The 22,914-nt window shown below is 36.5% G+C and overlaps 1 long non-coding RNA gene across 21 annotated transcripts in view; it reads right to left on the reverse strand.

Annotated features, from left to right (window-relative positions):
• LOC144297018 (uncharacterized) overlaps positions 1-22,164 on the reverse strand; it is a 119,989-nt gene extending 97,825 nt beyond the window's left edge. For 4 of the 21 annotated variants that reach the window (XR_013364030.1, XR_013364045.1, XR_013364032.1 and 1 more), the window contains exons 1-2: positions 19,029-22,164; positions 17,648-17,726 (exon numbers count right to left, since the gene is read on the reverse strand). This is a non-coding gene — a long non-coding RNA (uncharacterized LOC144297018). Of the gene's footprint in view, positions 1-16,213; positions 16,959-17,647; positions 17,727-19,021 lie in introns of all 21 variants that reach the window. The other 17 variants (XR_013364054.1, XR_013364043.1, XR_013364053.1 and 14 more) reach the window with 14 other exon arrangements.
• Positions 22,165-22,914: the final 750 nt, after the last annotated feature.

Below are 22,914 nucleotides of genomic sequence, written 5' to 3' on the forward strand. Positions count from 1 at the left end.
GATTATACACAGGTAGGGAATAGAAGGGGGGGCTGCCCCAGCATGAAGTTGTCTGTCCCGGGTTCAACCTCATCTCTTGTGACTGAGCCCTGTTGAGTGGAGGAGAGAAGCTGCACCTCACCTGTCACCAGGTGTCATATAACGTGTGTAGCAAGTGGTCCACTAGAATTCCAGCACCTGGTTCCTGCTCTTCAGTAACTAGACAAAGTTCTTTGTTAAGATCACTTAGCTGTTGTCATTCTGTAGGTTAGCATGTCTATCACTCATTTCCACACTTATTTCTATTTTCCTTTCCTTTTCAGAGATGCAGGGAAGCTAACTTAAACTTCTCAGACTACCCTGCAGTTAGAGTCAGCCCGGCCCCCAAGATTCAGTTCTGGCAAATGAAATGCCAACTGAATTTTTCCGGTACTGCCTCTTCTACTTCATTTTTCTTGCCTGGAACATGTGCACAATGCTCAAGGCTTAGTCATTGCTAAGGATGCATACAGCAAGACAGAAGGGGTCAGTTGATGGCACTGTTGAGCTAGCATACAAGTCTTGGACCTCCTATCACCAGTTCTGTGGAGTGTCCTGGATTATCCAGCTGCACCCAACATGATCATAAAAGTCCTTATAAGGGAAAGAGGGAGGCAGAGAGAAGGATCAGAGAAAGATGTGACAACAGAACCAGAGTCAGAAGTATGCTGTGTGGCTGGCTTTGAAGGAGAAAGAAGGAGGCTACAAGGCAAGGAATGTAGGCAACCCCTAGAAGCTGGAAAAAGAAACATTCTTCTCCAGAGCCTCCAGAAGGAATGCAGCCCTTCCAACACCTTAATTTTAGCCTAGTGAGGCCTGTGTCAGGCTTCTTCTCCTTTTTCTTTTTTTTTTTTTAAAGTTTATGTATGTATGTATGTATGTATGTATGTATGTATGTATGTATGTATTTGAGAGAGAACCACAAGCAGGGGGAGGGGGTAGGGAGAGGGAGAAGCAGACTCCCTGCCCAGCAGAACCCTGGGATCATGACCTGAGCGAAAGGCCAATGCTTAACCAACTGAGCCACCCAGGCACCCCCTGTCAGATTCTAACCTACCCAAATATAAAACAATACATTTGTGTTGTTTAAATCACTAAATTTGTAGTAATCTTTTACAGCAGCAATAGAAAATGAATACACTACACTGAGACCTTTTAATAACAAATTATGATTAGTCTAAGGAAATTGTTTCCTTCCAGTGCAAGACACCTCTAGTTTTCAAATCAAGGGCAAGCAAAAAAGAGGCATAACTTATTTTTTAAGAAGAAGAAAAAAACCAGGAAACTATGAAAAGATTGATGTTTTTATAGCCATGATATTTTCAAGCTGGTTTTATTAAACCTATTTAATTGATCATTGACAACTTATTCCAGTAAACATGCCTCAGGAACAGAAAACACACTTCTATAACCCGTGTTTCTAAGGCTGATTTTTCAACTACTCCTGCCTCAGTAGCCAATATGTCCCAAAATAATACTTTCCATGAAACTTCTATTTGTTCTGCTCAGTGAGACTGATTTACCTAAGTAAGCAATAAATTTCTAGGTTTCACATTTTGGATGATGACCTTATCCTTTGATACACTGTACTTAGAAGAAACTCGTTCTTAATTTTACAAGGATCAAGGAAGACACAAAGTGCCAGGTTTTCCTATCAACTGTTAAGTAAAGGAGTTGGGAAAGCAGTATATGAGAGTTTTTTGATTATGTAAAGAAATAAATTTATATGGTTCCTTAAAATTCTTGATTTGTTCCTATATTTATATTTGAAAAACAAAAACTCTAAAACTAAATAAAAATCACTCATGATTCCACCATCTTCATTTTTAAAATATTTTTTAAAATACAAGTCCTTGATCTCCTTCCTACCAATCTCACCCAACAGGGGTAATTGCTAATAACAATTTTATGTATATCTTTTCAGATGTAAACTTAGGCACAGAGGTGTTATAATAAGCCTATTTTAACCTGTTACCATGGGGTTGATGGGATCTTTGAAACATATTTTACATGGTTTAGTTTGGTATTTTAGCATGGTGATTTTTAGCATTTTTAGCATCACGAGAATGGTAGCCATGATACATTCATCACTCCAAAACAAATTATGTTACATAATAGGTTTTCAATAAAAATGTATTGAATTTAATTAAGAACTAAATTTCTCTAAATAAGTTCCCATTTGCTTTTTGGTATAAGAATACAATACTTAGTCCTAAGGTGATATGACTCAGATACAAAGTCCAACTGTGGCAGACTCTTTGGGATCTTAATGTTTAGTTCTAGGACAATATTGCTCAGAGAGTGGTCAACTAGTGGTGGTCTACCAAGTATTCAAAAAAGTTTGGCCATTTCAGAGAAAAAGCAAAGAAGTAATTTTGTTCATGCACAGTTCATAAGTGTGAAGTTAAGATTAAGTACTTCTTTTACAGAAATTCTCTTATATTTTTAGTTTATTATTTTATTTCTTTTTAAGATTTTATTTATTTATTCATGAGAGACACAGAGAGAGACAGAGACAGAGACACAGGCAGAGAGAGAGGCAGAGAGACGGAAGCAGGCTCCATGCAGGGAGCCTGACGTGGGACTCAATCTCAGGTCTCCAGGATCACTCCCTGAGCCGAAGGCAGCCGTCAAACCGCTAGGCCACCCAGGTGTCCCAGTTTATTTTAAAAATAAAAATAGATTTTAAAAAAATAGATATGATTCTTATGACTCAAAACTGAAAAAGGTTGGAGTGCCTAACTATCTGTCAGTAGAGCATGCAACTCTAGATCTCAGGGTTGTGAGTTCAAGCCCCACGTTGGGTGGAGAGATTACTTAAACATTTTTTAAAATGAAAAATAATTGAAAAAGGTCAAAGGATAAACAGTAAAGGGTCTCCCTCCAACCACATCCCCTAGCCAATACTGATCAGGTTTGGGTTCTTCCAGAGATATTTTACAATATGTAAGAAAACATACACATACACATACAAACACATACACACACCTCTAATCTTTTTATTTGTATAAAAATAAATATTTGAGAAAAAAATAAATAAATAAATAAATAAATAAATATTTGTATATTTGTATACAAATAACATAAGCCATATACTCTTCTGCACCTTGTCACATGCAACAGTATCTCTAGGACAACCTTCCCTATCAGTACACAAAGAACCAGCCTCATTTTCTTCTTGAATGGACACAAAGACAGTTTTTTTTTTAATTACAAAGAATATCTTAATAACCTTGTACAAATGTTACATATTTAAATCTGTCTGTAAGACAAATTCCTAGAAATAGACTTATTGCATCAAAGGTACATGAATTTATAACTTTTAAAGTTAACTGCCAAAATCTCTCTTCATGGAGGCAATTCATCCTCTCATGGAAATTAGAGTGCCTGGTTCCCCATAGTATCAGCCACACAAAACATTATTATCAAACATATTTTCTCTGCTGATCAAACAGCTGAAAAATGATCCCCTAGCAGGACATTAACTTTCATCCTATTGTGAGTGAAGTTGACTTTTTTTTTTTTTTTTTTTGTATGTTTGAGTCATTTGTATTACCTCTTCTGTGAATTGTCTGGTTATATGATTTGTCTATTTTCTATTAGGTTATTTTTTTTCTTTAGTTATAGCAGGTGCTCTTTTATATTAGGGAAATTAGCCCCTTGTGATACAAATATGGAATGGTTTTCCTTAAGTAGCCAATATTATAATTTATGGTAACTCTTCCCATGCAGAATTTTTAAAAATACAACTTGCAAATATTTTATCCCATTCTTTGCTTATCTTTTCACTTACTGGGTAGTTTTTGAAGCACAAAATTTTTAATTTTAATGAAGTCCAATTCATTTTTTTGTCTTTTGTTGCTTGTACTTTTGGTGCCATATGTAAGAAACTTCTGCGTACTGCAAGGCCACAAAGATTTATATCTGTTTTTTTTAAGATTTAGTTCCAGTAAATCTTTTTTACTAGAGCTAAATAAAAGCTTTTTTACTAGAGCTAAATCTAGTATCTAGGTATTGATCCATTTTTAGTTAATTTTTGTATATAGCAAGTGTATTTAACACTTGGGTGTTAAATTTGTTTGTTAGGAACACCTGGGTGAGTCAGCAGTTGAGCGGCTGCCTTTGACTCAGGGCGTGATCCTGGGGTCTGGCATCAAGTCCCCCATCTGGCTCCTGTGGAGAGCCGGCTTCTCCCTCTGCCTGTGTCTCTGCCTCTTCCTCTCTGTTTCTCATGAATAAATAAATAAAATCTTTAAAAAATAAAAAAATAAATTTGTTTGTAAATTCCAATTTCCCCAGAACTATTCATTAGAGACTATTACTCCCACCCTCCCCCCACGTTGAATTGTCTCGACAGCCTTACTGAAAATCATTTTATCATAAGTATTTGTTTTTTTTTCTGGACTCTCAGTTCATTCCATTCATCTACATGTCTATCCTATGCCAGTACCACATAGTCTTGAATACTCTAGCTTTAAAGTAACTTGGAAATGAGGAATTGTGTGTTCTAACTTTAAACTTTTGGGGGTTTTTCCTGTTGATGTACACCTGACATAGTCTTTATTAAAAAATAATTGACATAAAATATTGTATTAGTTTCAAGTATATAACATAACGACTTGATATTTATATACATTATGAAATAGTCTCAATAAGTTTGTCACCATACAAAATTGTAACAGTATTATCAACTATATTCTCTGTGCTGTATATTATATCCTTGAATCTATATATTTTATAACTGGAATATTGTGCTTTTTTTTTTTTTTTTAAAGATTGTTTTAGCTCTTCAGGGACCCTTGCAATTCTCTATGAACTTGAGGGCCAGCTTTCCCATTTCCACAAAAAGGCAATTTGAATTTTGATAAGATTTTATGGAATCGGCAGATTAATTTGGGGGAGTATTGTCATCTTAACAATATTAGGTATTCCAATCTATAAGCATGGGTATCTTTCAATTCCAGTCTTCTTTAATTCCTTTTAATGGTGTTTTATTTTTTCACTAGGAGTCATCCACTTCTTTTGTTAAATTTAAGTATTTTATTCTTTCTACTACTATTGTAAATGGAATTGTTTTCTTCAGTTTTGGATTATAATTACTAATGTGTGGAAACACAACTATTTTTGTATATTGATCCTGTATCTTTGCAATATTGCTAAACTGGCTTATTAGCCCCAATTGATTTGTGGGCTTATATATATAGAAAATCCTGGAGATTTTGGAATTATGTCATCTGCAAAGAGAAATAGTTTTACCTGGAGATTTTGGAATTATGTCATCTGCAAAGAGAAATAGTTTTACTTCTTTTTTAATCTAGATGCCTTGTATTTCATTTTCTTGCCTAATTGCCTTGGCTGGAACCTCTAGTACAATGTTGAATGGAAGTAATGGAAGCAAACATATTTATATCCAGTATTTTTTAATTTCTAATTTATCCCCAAATTATAAGATAACTGCATTAGCTAAGAAAATGTTAGTGAAAACAGTAGTGATCATTTTTTTTTAACTTTTGTTAATGAGAATGCTTCTAATATTTTCTTTTTGAACATAAGCTGGCTTGGGAGTTAAAATAGATTTATGTTAAGGTAGCATATTCTATTCTTATTCTTTTATAAACATCTTTGACTCAAAAATAGATTTTAAATTTTCATCAAATTCTGTTTCAAAGTCTGTAGAGTTGATCTTCTTCATATCTATCCATAAAATATATGTCTTAATATTTAATCACCTTTATATTCCTGAAATCCCATTTTGTCATGTTATTCTTTTAAGATATTGCCAGCTTCCTTTTCCTAATATTTTATTTAGTATTATTTCATCAATATTTATAAGTGAAATTAACGGGCATTTCTTTCCCCTACAGTCTTTGTCAGGTTTAGTATCAAAATTATTCTTGCTTTGTATAAAGAATTTAGAAGGTTCTTTCTTTATGTGCTGAAATAGCTTGAATAATTTTGGAATTATCTGTTCCTTAAGTCACAACATAACAACCTATAAAAATTGCTTTTTAATGTGTGGGATAGCTCTTTATATTTTCTTTTACAGTAATTGATTTGTTTAGACTTTCAGTTTCTTTTCAGATCAGTTTTGGTATATTGTAGCTTCTGAAAAATCCATTTTATCTAGAATTTCCAAATTATTGCATCAAGTATATTTGTGCTTTTTTTCTTAATTAACTTACTTAAAACTTTTTCTTTCCTAAGCAACCAGCTCTTGGGTTATTTAATTCTGCCATTTTTAATTCTATAATTAAGTACTTTCTACTTTTATCTTTTTTTTCTAAAAATTTTATTTATTTATTCATGAGAGACACAGAGAGAGAGAGAGAGAGAGGCAGAGACACAGGCATAGAGAGAAGAGAAGCAGGCTCCATATAAGGAGTACGACCACGTGGGAATCCATCCCAGGTCTCTAGGATCACTCCCTGGGCCGAAGGCAGGTGTGGGAATCCATCCCAGGTCTCTAGGATCACTCCCTGGGCCGAAGGCAGGTGCTAAACCACTGAGCCACCTGGGCTGCCCTACTTTTATCTTTTTAATCTCTTCTGTTTCCTTAGTTGTATTTTGATCTTTGTTTAATTTCATTTGGATTTTTACTTCATTTGTTTTCATTCTTTTTTACTAGTTAATGTGAAATTTTCTAGCTGCTTTGTAATTTATTCACCTGTAGGTAAGTCCTAATTTGCAATATTTATAGAGCATTTTATCCCAGGATATGTTTGTGTCAGCATGCCCTGAAATACATGCAATTTATATCTGCTTAAAAACCAAATCATTCAAGTAGGCACTGATAGCCAATGGCAAAACTGGTCAAACTTAATGTTTGACATAACTTTAGTTTGCTAAGGGACGGCTTGACCCTGAACTTTGTGCAAACTTGCTATGCTGTAACTTGTTTGTTCCATCTCAAACCCCAACTCCGCCCATATGCCTAACCACCAACTAAAATTCCATGCCTTGATCTTCTTGCTTTTACAATATTCGACACAGTTCATTAAGTTCAAGACCCCCTCCCCCCGGCCTTGCAATTCTTCCTCTTTGCACAGCCATCTGTCCCATGGTGTCTGCATATAAAAGTTTTGCTTGCCACTTCTTCTCAGAGTTGTTTCTGGCTTAGGTTTTGAGTATTTCCCTATTGCAGTAGTTCCCCTTAATAAACTCGTACCTTGCGAATGTCCAGACTCACATTTTTGTTTTGACACCAGAAGAATTTGAAAGACACTTTGATTTCTAAAATTTTATTGATATTTGGATTATAATTTTGTTGCTAGTGATTTTTGCTTATTAAATAAGCAAAATATAAAAAATATTTTTTTAAAAGTTTTAAGTAAGTTAATTAAGAAAAAAAGCACAAATATACTTGATGCAATAATTTGGAAATTCTAGATAAAATGGATTTTTCAGAAGCTACAAAGATAGGATTATAAGTGCCCTATTCTACGCAATAATTAAATTAGTAGCTTGCTTCATCCTTCTACCTCCCCTTTCTCTTCACAACTTCCTCATTTTAGTTAATTATATTATCTCTTAATATTTAGCTTTCTGTTTAGTAAAAATAATGTCCATATTTGTTTTCATTTTAATCCTATTTGTCAGCAGTCCTTAAAGCTATCTACTGGGCAGCCTGGGTGGCTTAGTGGTTTAGTGCTGCCTTCAGGCCAGGGTGTGATCCTGGAGACCCGGGATCGAGTTCCACGTTGGGCTCCCTGCATGGAGCCTGCTTCTCCCTCTGCCTCTGTCTCTGCCTCTCTCTCTCTCTCTCTCTGTCTCTCATGAATAAATAAAATATTTTTAAAAATAAATAAATAAAGCTATCTACCTTATGCTTTCTAGTCCTCTATTGTTTGATAATATTTGTCCACTGGCAAAATCATCAAATAAGTTAATGGAAATATTATCCCTAGGATCTTGTGTTTTCCGAACTCTTTGCCTTTTTACTTACCCAACACTTTGGCTATGCAATTACAGGTCACACCTCTTTCCTTGACTTTGTACTGCTCTAACTACAATGTCTTACAGGAATGAATATTGTGAAGAAATCTGAAATCAGCCTCTTTTTCTCATTATAAGTGATTTATTTTCTTTAACTTCCAAAGAATGCCAATTTTTGCGATTTAGTAATTTTATGAGGACATACATGGTGTTGACCATGTGGAACTATTTTGTAAAATAATATTTGCCTTGGGGATCCCTGGGTGGCTCAGCGGTTTGGCGCCTGCCTTTGGCCCAGGGCGCGATCCTGGAGTCCCGGAATCGAGTCCCACGTCGGGCTCTTGTCACAGAGCCTGCTTCTCCCTCCGCCTGTGTCTCTGCCTCTCTCTCTCTCTATGTCTATGATAAGTTAATTAATTAATCAATTAATTAATTAATTAAAAATAAATAATATTTGCCTTTTTATATTTTCAGATTTGAGTCTCTTTTTATTTCTATGATTTTTTTCTTGAATTATAATTTTTAATTTTTTTTACCTGTCCCATTATTTTTTTCTTCTTTACTTTTAAGATCTATGGATTTAGGGATCCCTGGGTGGCGCAGAGGTTTAGTGCCTGCCTTTGGCCCAGGGCGCAATCCTGGAGACCTGGGATCAAATCCCATGTCGGGCTCCCGGTGCATGGAGCCTGCTTCTCCCTCTGCCTCTCTCTCTCTCTCTCTCTCTCTGTGTGACTATCATAAATAAATAAAAATTTTAAAAAATTAAAAAAAAAAGATCTATGGATTTACGCTTTTTCATCAGTTCTAGTAAATTCACAGCCATTATCTCTGTATATATTGCTTCTCCTTTCTCATTATTCTTTTTATGTGGAACTCTGTTAGATCTTGTCATTCTATCTTCCATATTTTTTAACCTTTTTTTTCTTATTTTTCATTTTCTTGTTTTTCTTTACTACATTCTAGATCAGTTCTCCAGCTATATCTTCTGGTTTGCAAATTCTAAATTGAGTTATCTAATCTAGTTAATCCCTTCACAGTTGTTTGTCTGTTTGGTTTTGCTATAGCAATTGTTATTTTTTTATTTCTGGTTTCTTTTAGATTGTTCTCAAAATGTTTCTGAAAATTCCTAGATGTTTCTATTAGAATGGTCACTTTTTACATTGCAGGCTTTATTTAAACAGTTCATACACAGCTGTTTTACGTTGTATGTATATAATTATGATTCCAATAATTGAAATTTTTAGGGAATCTAAATCTGTTGTTTGTTTCTGCTGACTCTCACTCATGGTTATTGCCTTCTTGTGTGTTTGGCAATCTTGTTTCTGAGTTCATTGCTTAATCATAATAGGTAGGTAGTCTTCTGAACCAAACTTGGAGAGCTCTCCTCTGGACAATGTTTGTTTCTATTTCTGTCAGTAACTAAGACCTCTTTGTTTTCTTTGTGGCTTTCGCTTTGAGTGTCCCAGGTTCAGCTTGTCCAGATAGCTGCCCTTCCAAGGGTTGGTGTTCACAATAATTGCGTTGCTATAGGAATACTTCCTCAGACCAACACTACTCTTCCTGGCTTCTTGCAGCAAGACGGCTTCCTGTTACTCTGGCTATCTACTGTTTTCCAAGCCAACAGGAATCTTGCTTATGACCCGGTATTCTGTATGTCAGTTTGATTTTTCCCCCAGCCAATGGAGATAGGCCATCACAGGGATGTTGACAATGCAGTCTCTGTTCTCCCCCACTGTTACAGATGCAGACTGTTTTTTGCAACTACAACTCCTCCCTGTGATACATATGTTGCTACACTTTCTCTGCTTCTTGGAACCATGTGGATGTTGGGAAATTCTTGCAGCCTACCTGTGAATTGCATTCCTGCCTTTGAAATGAGATATTTAGGCTCCATGCAAGAGATTTAAGCTATGTCCCTAACTTTTAAGCAATATATTTTGCTGCTTAACCCTAACCCTGACCCCAATCCAATCTGAAACTCTAAATCCATTGAGATCTTTCTAAAGTCTTCACTCTTAACATCCTCTCATTCTCTCACTGCCATCCCCTTATTTTGTAACTTAGGGATTTGTCTCCTGGCTTTTCTTACTTTGCTCTTTACTTTTGGGTGATTTAGCCTTTAAAAGGAAAAACACAAGCATCTGGGTGGCTCAGTCAGGTAAGCATCTGCCTTCAGCTCAGGTCATGATCTCAGGGGTCCTGGGATTGAGTCCTCATCGGGCTCCCTGCTCAGTAGGGAGTCTGCTTCTACCTCTGCCCCTCCCCCCTGCTCATGCTTGTGCATTCTCTCAAAATAAATAAACAAAATGTAAATAAATAAATAGTAGGAAAAATGCTAACTTTACTGTCTTCAAACAGTAAGTCCTGCTACATTCCCTGTGATAATATCATTTTTGAAAATATCACATGAACTATAAAAGTATTTGGAAATCTGTCTCCACTAATATTCAATTACCAGGTATAGTTCATCTTGACTTCAAATAGTTTCACAACACTGTGTCACTCCTATTGTGTGGTCTTATATCTCCAATGTTTAAAGAAATGCTATCAAGAATTTTGGAAGGACTCAGGCAAAAATATAATGATGAAAATTGTAATGTAAATATTAAAATTCAGAATGTCATATATATAAAAAATGAACAGGACCCCCACTTTTATATAAGAGGCAAATGTGATAATTTCAGAGAAACAAGTAAAAATATATATATAAATAGAAGTGTATGGTGAATATCTGAAAATTAGCAATGTAGTTATCTTTTTTCACACTGTGATATCTTCTAAGAAACTGTCAAGTTTTGGCAAAAATTGATGCTTTGATTTCAATTTCTAACATAACACTGTGGACTCCAGTAAACCAGTTAAAATTTTCATTACTAAAACAAAACAATATAGTACATAATTAAATAATTATTTTTGCTGAAGTCAGAATGAGACCAAAACTACCAATATATTTTTTTTAAAGATTTCATTTATTTATTCCTGAGAAACACACAGAGAGAGGCAGAGACAGAGGCAGAGGAAGAAGCAGGCTCCCTTTGAAGAGCCTGATGCAGGACTTGATCCAAGGACCCTGGGATTACGACCCAAGCCAAAGGCAGATGCTCAACCACTAAGCCACCCAGGTGCCCCCAAAACTACCAGTATTTTATTCAGAGTTGTATTCCTTATATACCAAATGAGGTAGTTCTCACTGCTGTCAAACAGTTTATAAAAACTAGCTGGAAAGTCATTGAAAATATTCTCAGAAAAGAAAGAAAGAAAGAAAGAAAGAAAGAAAGAAAGAAAGAAAGAAAGAAAGAAAGAAAGAAAGAAAATATGCTCAGAGAAAGCAAAACAAGCTACTGGCAAAATTCCATTGTCAACTTATTTAACGTTGTATAACATCAATGGCATTTAATGTGGAAGAGGAATTACTCTTCTGTGCTCATGCTAGCAAATATTTTATTTAGAGTTGCATGAAGCCACTGATGGCTAAAATCTAGAAAATCAATCAGTTCTTGCATATGTGTGGTATAAGGAGAAGTACTAGAGGACTTTTTATTACTAAAATCCAGTGTTTCAGAATAAATTTTTTATTTAGACAATCACTTGTAAGCCATAACATGAACTGGAAATGGTACAGTGGATTCAGTTCTGATACTGGCTAGCTACACATAACAAGGAATACATGCATTGCTTTATTTTTTTTTAAAGATTTTATTTATTTATTAGAGAGAGAGTGGACAAGCAGGGGGAGAGGCAGAGGGAAAAGGAGAAGCAGGCCCCCCACTGAGCAGGGAGTCTGATGAGAGGTTCAATCTCAGGATTCTGAGATCATGACCTGAGTCAAAGGCAGATGCTTAACCCAGTGAGCCACCCAGATGCCCCCATACACTGTTTTATAAGGAAAGATTTGTGCCACCTGTTATTTTTTGAAAGAAAATGTAGAAAAGAAGAAAGTGAACAAACTAAATGGTGGCCACTGAGTATTCAATTCCCCAAGTGCACTATGTAAAGCCAATCAGGCTTTGCCTGCTTCCTCCACAAGTATCTCTTATCAAACTTGTATCTTCACTTTGCCAAATCTAATAATTAGTTCTCTAAATCACAGTTGATCTCTGAGCAGTATTTGACAACTCTTTTCTCTTTGAAACACTTTTCTAAGATTTCCTGAAACCACATTCCTCTGCTTCCTTACTGGCCGCTCCTTCTCAGTCTCCTTGGAAGGACCCACCACTTCCTCTGCCCAGCTTCTAATTATTGACACTCTATGCTGCTGAGTCCTTGATGCTCTTCCCTCCTGTATCTATACTGTCTCTCTATGTAATATCAACCAGTTCCATAGCTTTATGACAGCTGTATGCCAGAGACTCACAGATATATACCCGTAGACCCCCTTTTCTCTCTAAACTCCAGATTCATATATCAGATTGCCTTTTTTACTTCTCCACTTAGATGTTGAAAAGTTCCTCAAATTGAACATATCCTTAAGATAATTTTGTTTCTCCCCCCAAAACCTTGCTCCTTCTGCATTCATTGTTGCCTCAGTAAATGGCACATCTACCCTATTACTTCGGCCAAAAATCCATAAGACATTCCAACTAGTGTTCCTGATTTGTCTTTCATTTCACTATAACGTATTCTCCACAAACAGGTACTCTCCACACAGTATCCCAGTAATTCTTTCCTATTTATATTTCTAAATCTATAAAACATATTTTACACATAGAAGAGTATATACAATATATTGTAAATTTCCATGTATCTAAACACCGGTTTAGAAATAGGACATTATCTGCAAAAGAATGATGTTGGACTATCTCATACTATATACAAAAAATTAGCTCAGAATGGACTAAAGATCTGAATGTAAGAACTTAAACTATAAAACTATTTGAAGAAAACATAAGTTATAAATACTTGTGTCTGTGGACCTAGGAAGGATTTCTCTTTTTTAAGATTTTAAAATTTTGTTTATTTGTTTCTTTATTTATTGAGAGAGAGCGTGACTGAGTGAGTGAGCAAGAGTGTGGAGGGGCAGAAGAGAGAATCAGAACCAGTTTCCCCACTGAGTGTAGCTCAATGTGAGGCTTCTTCTCAGGACTGTGAGATCATGGCCTGAGCCAAAATCAAGAATGGAACACTTAACCGACTGAGCCATCCAGGTGCCCCAGGAAGGATTTTTTTTTTTAAGTATAACACCAAAAGCACAAGCAACCAAAGAAAAAGAAATAGATAAATCGAGCTTCATCGAAATTAGAAACTTTTGTGCTTCATAGAAATGGGACACTTTTAGTACCGTATAAGGCTGCTTCCTGCTCACATCTCCCTTCCTGTTGAGATAAACACCATCCTTTTTTTAAAAAATCACTCTCTTGCCTAACTTCTGTTTTACCACATGATATATACATGCCTAAATAATATAGTTTCATTTTATCAATTTGAAATTATATAAATGGAATCCCACTGTATGTATTCTTTTGTGACTTGCTTTGTTTTGTTCAATATTATGTTCATGAGCTGAATCCTGATGGATATAGCTGGACCTCTGTATAAAATTCATAATATAATACACTGTAACTAGTATCATTAGATTACACTATTTTGGGACTTTGGATTATTTTCGGTTATTACTAGTGCTACACTGAACATTCTGATATGTGTCTCCTAATGCTAACGTGCAAGACTTTCTCTAAGATCTATATCTTTCTCTTTCTCTTATCTATATCTTTATATATATATATACAATATATGATATACATATGTACGTATATTTTGGACTGTCTTAATAAACATGGTGTTACCTAGGTGGCTCAGTCGGTTAAGTGTTCAACTCTTGGTTTTGGGTCAGGTCATGATCTTACAGTCCACACTGAGCATGGAATCTACTTGAGGGTCTCTCTCTCTCCTCTCCCTCTGTCCTACCCTTCCCTCTAATGCCTTTCCCATTCCCCCCACTCTCTCTAATTAGTTAAACATGAAGATGTACAACTTCTATTTTCCAAAAATGGTTACATCAATTTAACATTGACCACAAGAGGATGAATTTGCATTACTATTGTCAAAGTTCTTTGGGTTTTTTCTACTTTTACCAATCTAGTGGCTTATATGGGTATTTTATTGTGGTTTTAGCACATATTTCCCTGGTTGATTAATGAGATTGAACATTTTTCACACATTTACTGACCACTTAGATTTCCTCTTTGGGGGAACTGCTAATTCAAGTATTTTGCTGATTTTCCAATTGCATTTTTTGTCTTTTATCATATAGATCTGTAGGAGTACTTTTTATACTATAGATACTAGTCTTCTTTACTTTGTGTTGCAGATATTTTCCCCAAATATATGGTTCCAAATTGATCTGTTAAAAATGCCTATCATACTGTCATGTCCTTGTTTAAAGACTTCCAGGGGCTCCCAAATGCAGTTAGCTGTAAAATCTAATGCCTCATGATCATCAAGGCCCTAAGTGATCTAGTCTCTGCCTACCTCTTTGTCCCATCTCCTTCCTTAAACTTCAGCAACACTGGCCTTCTTTTTGTTCCTCAATTATTATTATTTTTTTTTAATATTTTTTTCTTTATTTATTTATGATAGTCACACAGAGAGAGAGAGAGAGGCAGAGAGAGAGGCAGAGACACAGGCAGAGGGAAAAGCAGGCTCCATGCAGGGAGCCCGACGTGGGATTCGATCCCGAGTCTCCAGGATCGCGCCCTGGGCCAAAGGCAGGCGCCAAACCACTGCGCCACCCAGGGATCCCCTGTTCCTCAATTATGTGTATGAAATAGACTTGGGCTCCCTCCCTTGCACAGCTTTGGACAAGTGCCAGTTCTTGACAAATGCTCATTTGCACCTCTGGAGAGTGTTAGAAAGGCCCAGCTGCAAGGTGCATAGCACTAGCTCTGATAAAAATGCTTTCTTGCGATATATAGAATTGTTCAATCAGTATGTGTTACACCTGAAACTAATATAGCATTGTATATTAATTATAATTCAATAACTTTAAAGTGATTTTTTAAAATGCTTTCTTGTCGATCCTGGAGACCCGGGATCGAATCCCACATCGGGCTCCCGGTGCATGGAGCCTGCTTCTCCCTCTGCCTATGTCTCTGCCTCTCTCTCTCTCTCTGTGACTATCATAAATAAAAAAAATAAAAATAAAAAATAAATGCTTTCTTGTAATTATGGTAAGACCAAAACAAACAAACAAACCAATCCCAAAATAGTAAATCTCAGCCACAAAAGAGAAAGACAGAAACTAAGTAGGGTAGTATCTATTGTTAAAGCTGTATCCAATGGAAAATTACCAGCTTAATAAGTAGACCAGACGTTACACGTAAAGAGAATGGAACATCTCCCTGTAAGTCACAGGAGAAGCCCTTCAGCTAAGATCCTACCTACTAGTGGTTGCTGCCCCAGGAGCTCTGATTCTAATAATAATAATAATAGCCAATATTTATGGAGTACTTACGATGCGCTAAATCCTTTTCCAAACTCCTTAACACATAGTATTTTCTTCCATCCCCCAGGAACCTCATAAAGTTATACGGTACAAGTCTACAATCCCTTATCTTAATTTGGAAGCCCAAAAGACCGAAAACCAACAGACTTTTCCTCTATTTGCTGCCCAAATTCTTCTGGTGGCAAAATTTCTCTTGAATAGATGTGAGGCTATTTAGATTACTTATAATGCTTTTTATTTATAACTTTTAAAAATCAGGAGGTAAAAAGGTATGAATATCCATACATTTATTAATTTTATTGCTGTGTAACAATAGGACTACAAACTTAGTGACTTAAACCAACACACATTTACTATCTCTAAGTTTCTATTGGTCAGAAGTCCAAGCTCAGTCTTCTGCTTAGGGTCTCACAAGGCTTCAATCAAGGGGTTAGCTGGGGCTGCAGTCTCCCCTGGGTTCAAATGGGGAAAGATCCACTTCCAAGCTCACTCGTGTTATTGGTAGAATTCAGTTCCTTGAGGTGGTAGGATTGGGGGCTTTAGCTTAGTGTGTGTGTGTGTGTGTGTGTGTGTGTGTGTGTGTGTGTACATGTGTATGTGTGCTTTGTTTGCTGCCTGTCAACCAGAGGCTGCCCTCAGCTCCTACAGGCTTCCCACATTCATTGCTGCATGGCATCCCCTACCATGGTCATTTGCTTCCTCGAAGCCAGCAAGGATAAGAGGTAGGGGGAAAAAAGACTGAGACTCCAGCAAGATGGAAACTATAATCTTATGTAACATAAGCACATAATCATGTGCATACAATCACAGACATCCACTTACCTTTACCAAATTTTTCAGTTAGAAGCAAACACAGGTCTTGCCCACACTTGAAGGGATGGGATCCACAAGGGAGTGAACCCCAGGAAATGGGGACTGTGGGGTCACTCTGAGAGTCTGCCCAGACTAAGTTTATTTAGAAATGTTGTGTTCAGTGCTTGAATTTATTTTCTAGCATTCTGGATGGGTGGTCGTCCAGCCTAAAGGAGAACTGAATCCATCCCACGTCCCAGGAGCTTTCTCACATAAAAATAGCTCATAATCCATTCTGGTACTTTAGATGTTGAAAAGCCTATGAAATTCTACAAGGCAGCTGCCAGTGGAATTTAGGGCTTGCAAGCTTGGAGGAATGTTGGTCCTTTATCATTTTAGAAGGTTTAGATGTAGTTGTTAGTTTACTAATTAGCAATGTTATTTTGTAGCAAAACAAAACCAACAGAGCATCAAAAAACATTAATTACCACACGGGGTATTAATTTAAGGAAGATTATGACACTTGAAAAATTATTTGAAAAAATGATTGTGTTATGAACTTTTTTGGTTCTTTTTTTCTCAAGTTAACATCAACATAAAATGGCTGTGTTCATGTAATTTCTTTTCTCAATTTGGTTCAAGACTTGTATAGCTCCCAGTGGTAGATTTTGCAGTTGTATTACATGATTAAAGTGTCCATCAAAACCGTACAGTTGGTAAACAGTATTAAAAATCCATCTCCAGCTTCTGTAAAATGTATAGAGAGCTATGAATACTAGAAGAAATGGAAATATTTTAATTAACTCAAGTAGGACTAATCAAAGCAAAGCAGCCAGTTTATTCAATTGAACATGTAAATGTCTATTCATCCATGACATGGCTGAACATTTATGTCAACTATTAAAAGCTATTCTATTGCTTGAAAAACAACAGAATACCTTTCAATGCAGAAAAATTCATGTTTGATTTGCCCTAGAGCCCCATGGGGTTATCTCATAATGCCTGATATATGCACCATGATAGCACTCTAAAATACTACAATTTAGAAATTCTCAGACATATTGTCCTCATGGATTTTGGATAAGATATGATATTACTATCTTTATTTTACAAGTGAAGAAATTGAACTACCAAGGATTTAAGAGATTCAGTCTAAGGAAAACGCACTTCCATGTGGTTCTCTTCCACTCTCAATATTTATTCCACTACTATATATCTTCCTCAACTTATGATGGGGTTACATCCTGACAAACATGAATTGAAAATGTCCTAAGTTGAAAATACATTTAATACACCTAACTTACCAAACATCATAGCTTAGCCTACCCTGCTTTAAAAATGCTCAGATCACTTACATTAGCCTACAGTAGAGGAAAATCATCTAACACAAAGCCTATTCTATAATAAAGTGTTGAATATCCATGTAATTTATTGAATACTGCACTGAAAGGGTTAGTTGTCTACCTTCGTAATCATGGTTGACTGGGAACTATGGCCTTTCACCCTTGCCCAGCAAAAGAAAATGATGCCACATACCATGAGCCTGGGAAAAGAACAAAATTCAAAATGTGAAGTACAGTTCCTACTGAACGCATATTGCTTTCACACCACCATAAAGTTGAAAAATCATAAACTGAACCATTATAAATTGGGGACCATCTGTACACTACTTCATTTCTGCCACCAGATGTGTGGGTTTTCTACACATCAAGCAATTCTGCAGTACCAGCTGAGTGTCCTACAATTTAATTCAATTCTGACACTATCTACCTGGAGATAGTACCAGATCCCACAGGTTAAAGACTCACAAATCCCTCCCCACACTCACACCTGATGCCAATCACAAGTACAAGTTGTCACCTATGTTTCAGACCTACGGGCTATGAACCCCTTCTTGGGTTCAAATACTTTGGTAGAGCAGCTCACAGAACTTAGGAAAACATTTTACTTACTAGATTATCAATTTATTGCAAAAGAATACAACTCAGAACAGCCAGATATAAGGAATATATGGGGAAAGTTTTAGGAGAAGGAGCAGGGAGCTTCCATGTTCTCTCTGGGTGCACCACCCTCCCCAAATCTCCAAGTGTTCACCAACGCAGAAGCTCTCCAAACCTGTTCTTTCGAGTTTTTATGGAGGCTGCATAAACAGGTATGATTGACTAAATCATTGGTCATTGGTGACTGGTTTAACCTCCAGCCCTTCTCCCCTCTCCAGAGATGAAGGATGGTACTGAAAGTTCCAACCTTCTACTCAGGTTAGTTCCCCTGACACCAAGCCTGCATCCTTAGGGGGGCTTTCCAAAAGTCACTGCATTAACATAAATTCAAGTGTGGTTGAAAGGGGGTTGTTATGAATAACAGGACATATTCCTTTCACTTTTTTTTTTCAGAAAGAGAAATTTTTTTTAAGATTTATTTATTTATTTATTTATTTATTTATTTATTTATTTATTTATGATAGACATAGACAGAGAGAGAGAGAGAGAGGCAGAGACACAGGAGGAGGGAGAAGCAGGCTCCATGCTGGGAGCCCAACGTGGGACTCAATCCCGGGACTCCAGGATCGCATCCTGGGCCAAAGGCAGGCACTAAACCACTGAGCCACCCAGGGATCCCCTATTCCTTTCACCTTTAAGGCTTTGGAGCTATTTTAGGAACCAAGGACAAAAGACCAAATACTATAAGCAAAAGATACTTCCATTGCTCTTAGGAAACCCCAATAATTTTAAGAGTCTGTACCAGGAACAACATGAAGGCCAAATATGTATAAATTTTTTATTATTATTATAAATCACACACACATATATATATATACACATATATATTATAAATCACAACTTACATTCACCTTAGGCAAAAATAAGGGTTCAGATTCCGAGGTTAGAGCCCAAGCACTTAGCCACCCGCAGGTTCCATGGTTCCGAGATTTAAGAATCTCAGATTCTGAGTGCTCTCATCACCACCATGGCAACCCGGAATTGAAACCTTCAGAGTCCCAGGCTTGAAGGTCCTATGGATGCACACGCTGCTTACTACACCATAGTTCTTCTCTTTCCCTGGGGACACCCTCCACCTGCTCCTTTCATCTTTCCAACTTTACCAAGCACAATTCTTGCATCAGAGCCTTTCTCTTCCATCTCTGGATCTCAGAGTGGTTAGCTCCTTTTATCCTTCAAATCTGTTATATTAATTAAACAAGTAGTCCATTAGACTGAGGTGGCTCTAATGCCACACTGGCCTACATGTGCAAACCCAAATCTAAGCCTATAAATGCCTCAATGTTCCAATATCAAAACACTAAGGATAATCAATCACTAAAAGCCAACTAGACTTTAATATATAGCCAAATAACTTCCTTTCTTTGCTTCTGTACTTTATCTAAATAAATAAGTCTTTCCCCTGAATTCTGTTGGCTCGGCACTCATAACTATGTTTGGTTTGGCACTGCCTAATTGCAATCAATTTTTGCTCTGATAAACTTTTTAATATTCCTTAGTTTATCTTTTAACAGGTCTCAGCAAAAATGTTACAGCCTTAAAGATGCCTTCCTTTGACAACCAAAGCAAAACTAATCCCCCTCTGTCTCTCCCCTTCCTTCTCCCTTTCTCCCCAGTAACCTTTTGCCCCCATCCTAACTTGTTCTTTATAGTCCTTATCTCTACACATTGTTTTCTTCATGTGCTTGATTTCTTGCTCTCACACTAAAATGTAAACTCCAAGAGGACATGTTTGTTTACTGATATATTCTGCCTGGCACATAATAGGGATCAAATATTTAAATAAATGTCATTAATGGATTTTCTTAAAGTCTATCCAATAGAAATGATAGGCATTTGATTCTATTTGCAAATGACCAATAAATTTGAGTTAGGAATTGCATAACTTTATAAAAATAAAAATAACCAATGAAGCTAACGAGAAAAAGACAGGGCTTAATCTGTCATTGTCCTGCCTCTCAGCATCTTGATGAGAGACCACAATTGCCATCCCCCTCATTGTTATTAAACACTAACAGTTATTACTTTGGCTCAGACTGAGCTCTTATTCTAATTTTCAAACTGTTGTGATATTTTTTATCTAAAAACCAGTAGCTTATAAATTGGTTATTTTCCAGTGTCTCCTTCTCTACTCAGGGCTTTAAGAGACTGATTTTTATAGACAGCACAAACTGGGATTTCTTGACCTCTAACTTACAGGTGGGTTGAAACTATAAGCAGAAGCACCGGGAGATCAAAAGGGGGATGGAGAATGGGGTTTGAGTATCTATTCTTCCAGGATCCTTCCCAGCTGGACACCCCTTCCCTTTTTGGTTCCCAAAAGCCATAGCTCCTTGTAGGTGGCCTTACGTATAGCCACTCTCTTCTAGTTTTGGTAACTGTTCGTTCCCTGCTTTCAGGACTAAGAGAGGTAAGGGCTTCCTGCTATTGCTAGTCTAAGGGTATTAAACCACCCTTATCCCTGCTTTCCCTTAATCCTGTCCACACCCTTATAAACAGCCTCTTTATTAATATCTCCTTGCCTAACCTGCTTGAACTTGCCCAGCTGTTTCCTGCAAGGATCCTGAGTCATACATTTTATGCCTCAAATTAAATCAAGGCTTTACTTAATGGAAAATTTTAACAATGCACAAAAATTCATGAGCATGGCATTGTTTCCAATTTGGAGTAAGACATGAGATATAAAAAGAAATTAAGTAAAAAGAATATACATTATTTTCACTTTGTCATGGATTAAGGACACTCCCACTTGGAAATAACCTACACTAGTAGAATAATGAAGTCACTAGTTTGGCTTCTCTTTATTCTGTTTGTTTTCAGCCCCCTTCAGAGTTATAACCTAAAGATCAAGTTTAGGAAATGTACTGGACAAGGGATTGGCAAATATACTCTAGTCCCACCTTTGCTCAGAAATCTTGAGAAATCAACTCTTCTGAAACAGTTGCCTAAACTGCAAAATTAAGATGTAGCTAAGATATCCTTTAGTTTTACATCCCTGATAACTATATTTTATGATTACCAAGAACTATCAAGAGTTTTTATTTTAAAGGTGTAGGGACAACCATATAGTATTAAGAACCCAGCTCTGCAGCCTAATTGTTTGGCTTCAAATCCCAGCTCTACCACTAACTAAACACATGAACTTGGTCATGTTTCTTAATCTCTTTGGGCCTCAGTTTCCTTGTCTAGAAAATGGGTATGATAACAGTAAAAATACCTATCAAAGAGGGGTTTTTTTAAAGGGTGAAATGAGCTAGAACTTGTAAAATACTGTGTGCAAGGATTATTCTAACCATTCAATAAGTGTTCACAATTATCCTTGATACTGTTAACAGAAAATTTCCCACAATTTACTGATCTAGGAGGTTTTATTCAGCAATTCATAAATGGGGCAACATCCAGTCTAGCAGATAGAAAGGAGCTCTAATGAACCATGCAAGGCAAGAAATGTTTATAGACCAAAGTGAGAAGGAACAAGGAAGTTATACTTGGCATTTGCTGATTGGTTAACGCAGGATTACTTCCCTTATATTGAGCAAAGGAGAGTCTGGGAGCGAGGTCAGATGACTTGTGCTGGGAAGGCAAGCACTGATTGGTTGGCTGAGGCCACTTTCTCTAGGAGAGCCAAGCATAGAAATTTAGTTCAATTCCAGTTTGCTGATGTGGGCTTAGCATAAGTGGTTCCATCTTGCACCTAGTCTGAACACTAACAATACCCAACTGAAATGATCCAGGGTTAGTAGTAAATGATAATGTATAAGTTACACTGAACTGAAAATTAGTATTAGAAGAGCAATTGCTGGGGTGCCTGGGTGGCTCAGTTGGTTAACCATCCGACTCTTGATTTCAGCTCAGGTCATGATCTTGGATCATGCTCCAAGCTCTCAGATTGAACTCTGTGTTGGGCTCTACGCTCAGCAGGGAGTCTGCTTGGAATTCTCTCTCTCCTCTTCCTCTGTTCCCCCAATGCCCCCCTGACATGTGTTCTCACTCTCTCTCTCAAATAATTAAATCTAAAAAAAAAAAAAAAAAAAGGAAGAGGAAGAGCAATTGCTATTTTGAATCTAAATATGAGCAGTATGGTTTAAAAGAACCTAACTTATTACATACATACATACATACATATACATATGTATACACACATACATATATATACACACACACAGTCGACCCTTAAACAGTGTAAGGGTTAGGGGCCCCAAGATGCCTCACACCAACAGTCAAAAATCCGTGTGTAACTTTTGACTCCTCCGAAACTTAATTACTAATATTCTACTATTAAGGAACCTTACCAAAATATAAAGTCAACACATATTTTGTATGTTGTATATATTATATACTATATTCTTACAACAAAGTAAGCTAGAGAGAAGAAAATATTAAGACAATCATAAGAGAAAATACATTTGCAGTACTGTACTAAAAAAAATCCACATATAAGTAGACCTGTGCAGTTTAAACCCACGTTGTCCAACGTCAACTGTGTGTGTATGTATATACGCATACATATACGGTAATATGCTTAATCATTTTATCTGTATACATTTATTAGATATTTTTCTACACATATAACTAGGAATAAATAGCATGATTTAAGGTAAGTAATGTTGCTTATTATTCTTATATAAGCTGCCTAGAAAATCACACTGTAAGTCTTCTCTAGATGATAGCTAGGGTAGGAAATGGAAGAGGTCCCCAGCTAGAGGAAACCACAATAATGAAGTGGGCACA

The sequence above is a fragment of the Canis aureus genome, chromosome 25, assembly GCF_053574225.1.
Source record: "Canis aureus isolate CA01 chromosome 25, VMU_Caureus_v.1.0, whole genome shotgun sequence".
Lineage (NCBI taxonomy): Eukaryota > Metazoa > Chordata > Mammalia > Carnivora > Canidae > Canis > Canis aureus.